Here is an 11,774-nt window from a genome sequence, read left to right as displayed (position 1 = left end):
GGCTTGCTTTGTTTCTGTGAGCAGCAAGAAAATCACAGAGCTTGACATTTTGATCAAAGAAGACAAAAATAAGGTGTCTCTTCTTTACAATGGAAAGTTAGCTATTCAGGAGAGCTAATTCTAGGCCACATCATGCATTTGATAAAAATAATAGTTGTTTGTGACTTTCCTTATTAAATGCACAAGGTATGAATACAAAATTTATATTAGAACTTTCTTGTGATACTCAAGGAAAATTCTGACACTGTATATTTAAAGACCTGTGAACGTATTTTAGAATTAATGCCTGTAGCACAAAGATTTTTAGGTAAAAGGAAAGTATTATTTCAGTTAAGAAAATCAACAAATTATCTTAATTCAAGCCAAAACACGTGTAAGTGATATTTATCTTTCAGAACAGTGAGGTTAAAATACATCTGTACATAACCATGTGTGTACCATAGTTTGTACCTATGTATACATTTTTGAGGGATAGATAGTGATTTAGTTATATAGTTCTATATGGATATATATTACATGCCTACACCAAATGTTAACCATAATCACTCTGATAAATAGACTCATTCTCAATTACATATATTATTGTTATAATATTAAAGGATTTAACTTAAAGAATAAACTTGGAACCATAATTTGATGCCAATAGGCACAATGCTGATCAAATCAATATATCAATTCAATTTTTTTACATATACATCTTTATATTTTTCAAAACTATTTATCAAAGTCTTTTATATTTTCTCCTTAGCATTCTTGTCCAGCCTTTTGAATTACTTATATTCAAAAAAATGTTTTAAAATCAGATTGTATGCCTATAAATATAGTATTAATGTAGTTTACTAAATGCAGTCACATCATTGTTCCAAATTCCAGGAAACATAATTAATACGTACATTCCCTTTTCTATTTCTCTCCCTCCCAGCATCCTTGACCTCTGTGTGTCTTTGCAGATACATTAATAACATTAACATTATGCTACGATTAAAAAGCTAGACAGCACAACAATGCTGCTTGACAAGATATTTCTACAATTCTTTTTGATGTCAGTTAAGAATGGATATCCTTTGAACTCTTGCAAATTAAGTGAGGAGTCTCTCTGGAAGCTCTCTCAGATATCTGATAGATGTTTCTATTTTATAGACTAAAACATTTGTTTCAACTTGTACTACCAGCACCCATAATTTACTAAGTAATAATCATATACACAAAATGCATGTTTCAAAATAACTTTAAAATTGAAACTATTTTTAAAATGTGAAAGTTGGTCCATCCTAATCCCTGCTGGTCAGCCTGTGGCCTGAGAGGTTTTGCTTGTGGATACAGAGCACCTTAGAAGATTCACCCAGAGGAGTGAGCGCAGCCTCAGTGGGCTCATGCCATGGGCACTTCTAGACACTCGAAAAAAAAATGTGTGAAAGCTACATTCACAATTTTTTTGGTGTGTGAGGTCTGCAAATACATTGTGTAGCATGCAAAATAAATGTTTAACTGGTAATTACAAAGTTGAGAACCATATGATTTCACTACAAGGTGGGATATAAAATTAAAAGCAACAAATGAATAAATGAGAAAAGCAAACAAACAAAAACTCATAGAAAGACAGCAGTATGCTGGTACTAGATGAAAGGGGGGAGGGGATAGTGAAGTGGACCAGATACAAGGTGACAGAAGGAAACTTGACTTTGGGTAGTGATACAATGCAATGTACAGATCACATATCATAGAAATATACACTTGAAACCTATATAATTTACTAGCCAATGTCACCCCAATAAATTTAATAAAAAATTTTCCATACATAGTCATTAGAATATTACTGAGTGAATGACCAAAAAACAATCAGTTACTGATTATTTTAAATAAACATAAAATAAGGATCCTCTGAAAAGACAGTATGTAGGGAACATTGCTATCAATGAAAAGAATTTTAGCTTAAGATGACATCATGGGTGTAACTTAATGAGTGAGATGAAGAAAATAAATCAGTATTACAGCCCTGGCCGGTTGGCACTGGCCTGCCTGTGTAATTTCTGATCAGGGCACACATGAAAGGTGACGTTCTGCTGCTCCCCCTGCCTCTTCCCCTCTCTGCCTCTTCCTCTCTTCCCTTTCCATAGCCATTGTCCCAATTGTTTTGAACATGGCCCCAGGTGCTGAGGATAACTCCATTGGAGCACTCAGCATGCAGGAGTCTGCTTCACTATCTCCCCTCCTCTCACCTAAAAAAAATAAAAAATAAAAAAAGAGGATATGGTGCAGATAGAAAACAAGCACATGAAAAGATACACTATCTCATATGCCATTAGGAAGATGCAAATGAAAACAATGGGATACTACCACAGATCTATTAGAATGGCCCAAATTCAGAACACTGACAATACCAAATGCTGGTGAGGATGTGAAGAAACGGGAACTCTCATTTATTGCTGGTGATTATGCAAAAGGGCACATCCATTTGAAGATACTTGGCAGTTTCTTACAAAACTACACATACTCTTAGCACACAATCCTACTGAAGATTTAAGGTTCTATTTTCTTCAGTCTGATAATATGTGTGCTATTTGCCTCTCTGCTGAAATCTAGACCCTATTCTCTCTGCTTTGTTTATGTTCATTTATACATTTGTTTTGTTAATTTGTTTTATTTTGTTTGCCTCTTTAAAATATATTCTGTCATTTTTGTGACATTCTGAGAGCAAGAGTATTAGATAGAATATTATAAAGTTGACTACTCTTATAATTTTTAACTACACAAATAAATTTTCAATGTTAATTTCTTCAATCCCAGCTTTACAAAAGTTTCACTTTTTATTTTGTAACTTCTCTAAAATATCATCAGTGAAAATATAATATTTTACATATTAGTTTTTAAAAAGCCATCTTAATTAGCATTGGCACACAATACTGGCTGTCTAGTGGAAAACACAAAGCAGTAATCCATCTTCCTGTTTTCAGGCTATATTTGTTTACTTGATTTTCCAGCCATATTGTTTATTTCCTTAATTTGTTTAATTTAAATAATATATTTCCTGAATATTTATATAAGAGTTAATGTTGACAAGTTTTGACTGGTCCGATGATGACAACTAAAATTGAATTATATTGTATTAAACCTTGTTTTGATTCTACACGTGTTTTCCCAAATACCCAGTAGTGAGACAAATCTGAGCATTCACAGTCTAACCAACATATAGACCAGACAAGCAAGATTTGAACAGTGTTAAAAATGACCTCTATTCCTCCAAAATAGAATGTGATTTAATAATATTCATTGAGTGCTATCTACCATGTAGGGTCAAAGTGGTGGACATGAAGGACCATAGCAAATAAGAAAGATTGAGTTCTTATCTCAGGGAGGTAAATAACAACACTGGGGAACAATTTTTTTTTTCATTTTCTGTTGCATGAGGTTTTAGAACTGTTTCTATATATCTCTGCATCATTGATTCCAAGTCTGAAATCTGTTTTTTGGTATATGCTCTAGTTTTTATGCAATTTTAATTTCTTTTTGTTACAGTTAATGGCATGCATTGGTTTTTAAATTGGAGTTAAAGGGCAATGACTCTTGGATTGACCATAACCAAAAGGCAATTAATGTTTTACAAATATCACTTTTACATAATTGTAGTTGTTTTTAAATGTAAAAAATTAGTATCTGATAAAAACACCTCTTATTTTGTTTAAAGATTGAATCATAGCTTCTTTGAGTGGGTGTAAATGTAAGAATAGTCCTTGGGGAGGGGTGGCAAAAAAAAAAAAAAAAGAATAGTCCTGACACCTTCTGTTATATATGTGGCTGTTACACACTTCAACATCAAAGGTGCAATATTTCATCATTTGGGACACATGCATATGTTGCCTATTTTTAAGTTTCCCTTGACAATCAAGACAAGAATTGGGCTGCTCATATTGTATGTCATAATTGTGAGGAAATGCTTTGTGACTGGACAAAAGGAAAACACAAAGGAATGCCTTTTGGTATTCCCATGGTTTGGCATGAACCTAAGGACCACAGCAGTGACTGTTATTTCTGTCTGATCCAAAGAAAGGGCATTGGCAAGAAAAAATGGCATATGATTGCATGTCTTAATATTCCTTCAGCAGTACGACCTATCCCACATTCTGAAACACTCCTGGTTCCAGTTTTCAATGGTTTTATTTCTTGTAAGAATGAAGAAAGTGAACACGGTGATCAAGTGTATTTTGATAAGATGCATGAGGAAATGGTTGTAGAATCTGAAGGGTCTTCTTCTGATGCCAAGCAGTCATTAACCCCTCAGCAGTTTAGCCAACCCGAATTGAATGACTTAGTAAGAATGACATAAAGATTGTCCTCAACATTCTGAAGTATGAGGAGCATAACTAGATCATTTGTGTGGATCTTAAAATGGTAAGTTTTCTTCTTGGACAACAGAGAGGTTTCACAAAGTATCCTTGTTTGTGGGATAGCCGAGCTTGGGAGAAACACTGGACACAGAAGGAGTAGCTGAAACGTGAAGCTCTGGAAGTAGGGATGCAAAATATTATGAATGAACCTGTAGTTAATCGAGACAGGATCGTTTTTCCCTCACTTCACATCAAACTTGGCTTAATGAAGCAGTTTGTTCAGGCTTTGAATAGAGAAACTGAATGCTTTCAACATATTATTTCTGCTTTTCCTGCCTTGTCTTTCAAGAAGATAAAAGCAGATGTATTCAATGAACTTCAAATTTGAACTGTCATACATGACGAAGAATTTGCCAGGAAGATGAATAAGGAGGCGAAAGAAGCATGGCAGTCTTTTGTGGCAGTTACAGAGAACTTCCTTGGCAAAAAAAAGCGGAAAATGATGAACTTCTGGTTCAAAGGATGCTGTTGGCTTTCTGCGACACTGGATGTAACATGAGCATTAAGATTCACTTCCTGAACAGTCACCTTGATAAGTTTCCCAAAAATCTTGGAGCTGTTAGTGATGAATAGACTACTGATGGAACATCAAACAAGATTGTCCTCAACAAGTACACAAACGCAAGAGCTACAAATGCAAATTTTTGCCTGAATAGAATTTAAATAAGTTTTACATAAATCTTACGATTAAAATAAGTGTTTTAATATGTTCTATTTTGAAATTGTAGATAAATTATGATGCAATCATACATTTTAGTGTATTAGTGTATTTACTGCAGTATATAAATTATTGTATTTTCACAAAGATGATGCCCAAGAAGAAATTCTACTTCATTATGTTAAACTAAATGTTGAAAATTTTACAATAAGATGAAAACCTAAAATCTTGAATTGCAAAAAAACTGTAGCTTACAGGAAAAAACTAATGTCAGATTTGAGATCAGCACACTTGAATTAGGTAAGAACAAGTGTTTTTGTGGATGCAACAGAAATTTTGTTCCCCAGTACAATCTACCCATTTTATAAAGCAATTATTTAATAACAAAAATTCTGCTCTACCTCCTTTATCATTAAAGGGAAGAACAATAGATTTCAGGACATTAATGTTGCTTGACCAACAGAAGCAGAAAATCCCATATAAGATCCAAATGTCTTTCTTTAGATGCACGTCTTATATTCATTCCAGACGTAATCAGAAGTGGATAGAGATTCAGATATTTGACTCTACTGACCTGTACCACATCCCTGCAGCTCTTTCAATGGGCAGGACTTTATTCTTGACTCTGGGAATGTTCCCATATGATCAACACATTGTTGTCAGAAAATATAATTCTCCTCTGTGAGCCTTCTCTCTACTCCCTTTCTCTCCTTGCCCTGATTCTGTCTTAACTCCCACCCTTTCTTTTGAGCTTGGCTTCTTCTGTGAATTATCACTTATTTATCACTTGCTCTAATAGCTAGGACCCTCAGGGTAGATGATTGGGGCTAAGGCATAGACTTTCTCTGTAAGTTAGCTTCAGGGTGAACTTCTCCCAGGGCCAAGATTAATGCCCTATTGGCATATCTTTTGGGTGGTTTTGCACTAAAGAAATGTATATGTTTTGATTAGCTTACCTTGCATTACCAAACCCTCTTCTCATCATCATAAATGTTAGGATGCTGGAAGGAGTACAGGCTGTCATAAGAAAACAGAATTTATGTAACTTACATTATGGAAAGCATTCCAGAGATAAAGAGAGAGGTTTAAGGGTGTTTTCTAAGGGAACTAATCAAATATATATATTGGGTTGGGAAATAAGTTCGTAGCGTTTTTACCGAAGACTTTTATTTAAACAAAAAACAATAATTATATCAATAAGTTAATCAATTATATATTCGCCGTTGCTGTTTACAACCGCTTCCCACCTCTCGACCAATTTGTTGATGCCGTTCCGCCAAAAATCGCCTGGTCTGGTGTCAAAGAAGTTGTTGAGCCAGTTTTTAAGGACCTCTTTGTTATCGAAGGTAACGTCCTTCATATGGTTGGATAGGGAGCGGAAAAGATAGTAATCGGTCGGTGCAAGGTCCGGAGAATACGGCAGATGCCGAAGGACCTCCCATTCGAGCTCTTGGAGTGCAACTTTGACGACTTGTGCAACATGGGGCCTGGCATTGTCGTGAAGGAGTATGGTTTGACCATGTCGATCAGGTCTTTTCAGTCGAATAGCCTCATTCACGCGGTGTAGCTGGGCAATGTAGAGCTCCTTGTTGACCGTGGCATTCTTTTTTTTTTTTTTAATCATAATTTTTTTAATGGGGCGACATCAATAAATCAGGTTACATATATTCAAAGATCAACAAGTCCAGGTGCATACCCATCACCCAAAGTCAGATTGTCCTCTGTCACCTTCTATCTAGTTTTCTTTGTGCCCCTCCCCCTCCCCCTTTCCCTCTCCCTTTCCCCCCTCCCCCGTAACCACCACACTCTTATCAATGTCTCTTAGTTTCACTTTTATGTCCCACCTACGTATGGAATAATGCAGTTCCTGTTTTTTTCTGATTTACTTATTTCACTTCGTATAATGTTATCAAGATCCCACCATTTTGCTGTAAATGATCCGATGTCATCATTTCTTATGGCTGAGTAGTATTCCATAGTGTATATGTGCCACATCTTCTTTATCCAGTCGTCTATTGACGGGCTTTTTGGTTGTTTCCATGTCCTGGCCACTGTGAACAATGCTGCAATGAACATGGGGCTGCATGTGTCTTTACATATCAATGTTTCTGAGTTTTGGGGAAGAGGACATGAACAGACACTTCTCCCAGGAGGAAGTACAAATGGCCAACAGATATATGAAAAGATGCTCATCTTCTTTAGTTATTAGAGAAATGCAAATCAAAACTGCAATGAGATACCACCTCACACCTGTTAGATTAGCTATTATTAACAAGACAGGTAATAGCAAATGTTGGAGAGGCTGTGGAGAAAAAGGAACCCTCATCCACTGTTGGTGGGAATGTAAAGTAGTACAACCATTATGGAAGAAAGTATGGTGGTTCCTCAAAAAACTGAAAATACAACTACCTTATGACCGTGGCATTCTTTTCGAGCATTTCCCAGTTCTTCATCGAATTCAGAAGGCCTTCCGCTGCGGCACGTGTCATCGACATCAGAGTCGCCATTTTTGAACTTTGCAAACCATTTCCGTGCTGTAGACTCGCCTATGACACCTTCTCCATACACGTCGCAAATGTCCTGGGCTGCTTCGGCAGCTTTTTGACCTCGATGAAAAGCAAAGAAGAGCAGGTGTCGAAAATGTTGATTTTTGCCTCCTGGGTATTCCATTTCTAAGCCTCAAAACTAATAAAAAATTAAATAACTCAAAAATACAATTAACATAGTTTTGTAGAGCAGAAAGAGTTTTATCAAATGAATACTTACCCTTTGCCAAACAGCAAACAAATCGTTGTAAAATAAAATATAAAAACGCTACGAACTTATTCCCCAACCCAATATGATCAGGAAAGATCACTATGGAAGTGACTTTTGTTCTCATCTTTAAGAAAGAGTAATAGGGCCCTGGCCGGTTGGCTCAGTGGTAGAGCGTCGGCCTGGTGTGTGGGGGACCTGGGTTCGATTCCCGGCCAGGGCACATAGGAGAAGCGCCCATTTGCTTCTCCACCCTCCCCTCCTTCCTCTCTGTCTCTCTCTTCCCCTCCTGCAGCCAAGGCTTCATTGGAGCAAAGATGGTCCGGGCGCTGGGGATGGCTCCTTGGCCTCTGCCCCAGGCGCTAGAGTGGCTTGGGTCGCAACAGAGCAACACCCGGGAAGGGCAGAGCATCGCCCCCTGGTGGGAAGAGCATCGCCCCTGGTGGGCATGCCGGGTGGATCCTGGTTGGGCGCATGCAGGAGTCTGTCTGACAGTCTCTCCCCGTTTCCAGCTTCGGAAAAATACAAAAAAAAAAAAAAAAAAGAGTAATAATTGATGGGTGTGACATATAAAAGTCAGGAAACAGTTTTTTAATCAGAGATAGTAGCATATTTCTACCTCTAATGGGGAAGGGGGGACAAGGTGGCCAAAGCATGGACATTAGAAAGATAGTATGAAGAACAAAACACAAAGGGAACATTAAATAAGATGAATTTTAAGCATGACATGAAATGAATACTGCAATTCCATGTGAGATATATTAAAGGTATTGATCTTTATTATAAGAAAACCAGTAAGTCATCAATAGAATTTATTATTCTACTCTTTCTTTAGTTTGATTGATGTACAATATAAACACTCTACATTTTAAGTGTACAGTTTAATGAGCTTTGATAAATGTATAAAGTCATGGAACCACCACTAGAATCATGACCTAGAGCATTTCTATCTCCCCAAAATTCCATGTTACAGTAATTCTGTTTTTAGAACCTTATATACATGGAATTCTAGTTTGCTAGCTGTTGTGTCTGGCTTCATTCACTTAACAAAATTTTCTTGAGAGTCTTCAGTGCTATTACCTGTATCCTAAACTTTTTGTTGTATTGATGTCTTGATCTTGATTGATAGTGATTTGCTATTAATTATTCTCTGGTAAGGTTTAAGTTTGTACTTCAATCTAGAATCCAACCTGAAAATACAAAATTGTTCTTACAGAAAATACAATCTTGCCTGACCTGTGGTGGCGCAGTGGATAATGCATCGACCTGGAAATGCTGAGGTCGCCGGTTCAAAACCCTGGGCTTGCCTGGTCAAGGCACATATGGGAGTTGATGCTTCCAGCTCCTCCCGCCTTCTCTCTCTCTCTCTCCCTCTCTCTCTCCTCTTTAAAAATGAATAAAGAAAAAAAAGAAAAAAGAAAATACAATCCACTTTATTGTGTTATATTTTATGATATAGTTCCCAGAACATCATGAATGCAACCTATAGGAAGTCATCTTCTCAAAATACAGCTCTGGCTATAAAATGCAAAGAAAATCAATGTAGTTCAACAAAGGTGTCAAGTTTTGTTATGCTTTTAATTAAATATGATTTTCTTTTTTATGTGTTTCATTTCATTTTACTATAAACTTGTCTCCTAAATATATTCCAAAAATATTTTCACAAGTTAGTCTTTAAAATATTTTAAGCAGCATGTAACTTGATCTGTTGAAGGACAGATCCAAAGAGAAACTTGATTAGTTCCTACCAAGTGGTTTTACCAGGTACCTTATAAACATTATCATCTATAATAAATCTATATTTTTTTACTCCAGGTCATTGAAGTTGGACTTCTTATAATTACTTTTTTGTATAGCTATGAATGAAGAAATAGATGGTTATTGAAATGTGCTTTGAAAACATAATGGCAATCATTAGCAATGAAATAATATTTGTATTCATTGATTGCCACTCTGCTGGTGAGAATGACTCTGTGCATGAAGAAGAAATGAGATGCTAAAACATTTTATTGCTTTATATTTTATTTTTTATATTATATCTTATTTTTATTTATTTTATATTTTATTGCTTTATGCTGGCTGTTGAGCACAATTATTTTAGCCCCCTTTCTCTTTTAAATCCTATTAAGATGACAAGATAAATAAAAAATATGGAAGAAAACCATGTATTTCTGGAAAGACAAAAACAGTGCCAAAAACAAGCTTAAATATTAAACAATTTCTGGAAGATATCATGCAAATGGAGTCTGACCAGTGGTGAAACTCCACAGAGTTTAGACACAACCTTACATGGGGAACAGACAGAGCTTCCAAATAAATAAATTTACACGGAACATAAAACCATGAAAGTGTTCCAAGCAGTGAGGAGCAGGAGAGGAAACAACAATGACTGATACGTGGTCCACTGGCATGAAGTCTTCAACAGCTTCGGCTGCCAAGAGCCACAGTCAGTGTTCAGATGTGTGCTGTGTACTGCTCTGACTTGGCTGGACCTGGTACTTGGACCTTTCTGGTTTACATGGCCACTCTTTCTGCTCAATGCTTCTGTGTTCCTCCCAAAGCTCACCTGCTCCAACCCCAGTATTGTAGCCACTGGGAATGGTTTTGTTCTTTACTGAAGGGAAGATCTTTGAGCTCCTTGGCTACTGTAGTTGAATAGAGTGAGGAGAAAGTGGCGCATGGACAGCTCCTTGTTTAAAGATCAAGACTAACATGGTTCATGACTTCAGTTCCGTCATGTCCCTCGAGGCCAGGACATAACATACCAGGGTCCTACCTCCACCTGGCACACCTCTTGCCTCCTACCTCAGGGCTTCCCTTTGATGAGGAATCTCAGGGGGCCACGTCAACCTCAGCACCCACTCAAGAATACTGGTTTCTCCACCTGCGTGGCTGCAGGCTGGGGCAGGAAGAGAAACTTCACTGTGGGCTTACAGGGTCCCCTGTGATTGGTCACTTGTATTGCTGTTGCTGCTGCTGCTGCTGCTGCTATTAGGGGGAGGGGCATTCCTATCAGATGCAACCCAGGAGATTGGCACAATGTGTAGTAAACTCTGATCGGGTCAGTAGATGTGGATGGAGTTCTCTCTCCCTCTCCTGATGCAGGGTTTCAGGACGCGCAGTTTACAAGGTCGTTTGGGAGAGGCGTCACAAGGGTGCAACTATGTCGTGAAGCTTTGTGCAGCTCTTAACTACAGTGCTCTTGTAGTTGGAATCTTTCCTTCCTTATTTCTTTTTTCCTTTATTCTTTCTGTCTTGACACTGGACACACGTCCCAGAATAGAGCACGTTCATGCAGGACTTGCCTCAGGCTCTGCACCCTAGAGCAGTGGTCCCCAACCTTTTTTGGGCCACGGACCGGTTTAATGTCAGAAAATATTTTCACAGACCGGCCTTTAGGGTGGGACAGATAAATGTATCAAGTGACCGAGACAAGCGTCAAGAGTGAGTCTTAGACAGATGTAACAGAGGGAATCTGGTCATTTTTAAAAAATAAAACAGAAATAATGTAAGTTATTTATTCTTTCTCTGCGGACCGGTACCAGTCCTCGGCCCGGGGGTTGGGGACCACTGGCCTAGAGAACCAACCTGGCCTAGCTGCCCTCAAACAGGGATGCAGAACAACAAATATAACAAACATGAAACCCCGCGGTAGGAACACCAATTAGATAATAACAATAATAGTAATAGTTAACACTTATTGAGTACCTGTTGTATACCAGACATTGCTTTAAGCACTCCCCTTATTATACCTTGCTCATTCTCTTCCACGAGGTAGGAATTACAGTATTATTACCCGTGCTGGGCAGATGAGAAACAGGGCAGGGCAGAAGCTGACACCTAGCACAGCTGCAATGGCAGGTGGTTTATAGGAAAAGGTTACAGATGATCTGCAAGGAGAGGGGTCGTCCTCGCACCTTGTGGCGGAGGATGCAGAAACTAACCAGACCTGGCAGGCAGCATGGACATGCTTTGGA

General features: G+C 37.8%; 1 non-coding gene across 1 annotated transcript; it reads left to right on the top strand.

Annotated features, from left to right (window-relative positions):
- The first annotated feature begins 1,262 nt into the window (after positions 1-1,262).
- Positions 1,263-1,398, top strand: LOC136321237 (small nucleolar RNA SNORA52). Its single transcript, XR_010728514.1, has one exon. It is a non-coding gene; the product is annotated as a small nucleolar RNA SNORA52 (small nucleolar RNA).
- Positions 1,399-11,774: the final 10,376 nt, after the last annotated feature.

Source organism: Saccopteryx bilineata, chromosome 1, assembly GCF_036850765.1.
Source record: "Saccopteryx bilineata isolate mSacBil1 chromosome 1, mSacBil1_pri_phased_curated, whole genome shotgun sequence".
Classification (NCBI taxonomy): Eukaryota; Metazoa; Chordata; class Mammalia; order Chiroptera; family Emballonuridae; genus Saccopteryx; species Saccopteryx bilineata.
This window is presented reverse-complemented; position numbering and strand designations above follow the sequence as displayed.